Below are 545 nucleotides of genomic sequence, written 5' to 3'. Positions count from 1 at the left end.
TTCCGCCCCCTCACCTCCCCGAGCCCGCGCGGCGAGGTGGGGCGGGGGCGGTCACCGCCCCAGGCGTTGCCAGGGGAACGGCTCGAGGGGGCGGGGCCGGAGGAGGGGGCGGGGCCAGCGTTCCCGCCCTGCCGCCGGCTTCCGCCATCTTCTCCAGAGAGCGGCGTCCCCACGCTCCTTTCCCGGGAAGGCTTGGGGCCGCGTCCTTACCCGTGCTGCTGCTCACGGGGTGTCTTGTTCTCTCCTTGCGGTGCCCCAGGGGCCGTGTTTTTCCCCGGCAGGCCAGGCGCTGCGGGGTGAGGTCACTTGCCCCCTTCTGAAGGGTTTCTCTCAGGGCTGAGGCATCCAGACAAGGCTGGTGCTGGGTGCCAGCCCTCAGGCGCTCCAGGTCAAAGCCTGGGGCAGGGTGTGGTAGGCAGTGCTGCTGGAGGCATTACGCACGCCCTTGTAGTGCCCAGGTCCACTCTCTTCTTTTTAAGGGTTTGTGGTGGGGAACAAATGCTTAAAAGCGAGATCCTGCCTTGCCCCTTCTTTGAGGCTGCCCT

This window comes from Nipponia nippon, unplaced genomic scaffold (genome assembly GCF_047370975.1).
Source record: "Nipponia nippon isolate SJK-2023a ecotype South Korea unplaced genomic scaffold, ASM4737097v1 scaffold_1, whole genome shotgun sequence".
NCBI classification, from domain to species: domain Eukaryota; kingdom Metazoa; phylum Chordata; class Aves; order Pelecaniformes; family Threskiornithidae; genus Nipponia; species Nipponia nippon.
This window is presented reverse-complemented; position numbering follows the sequence as displayed.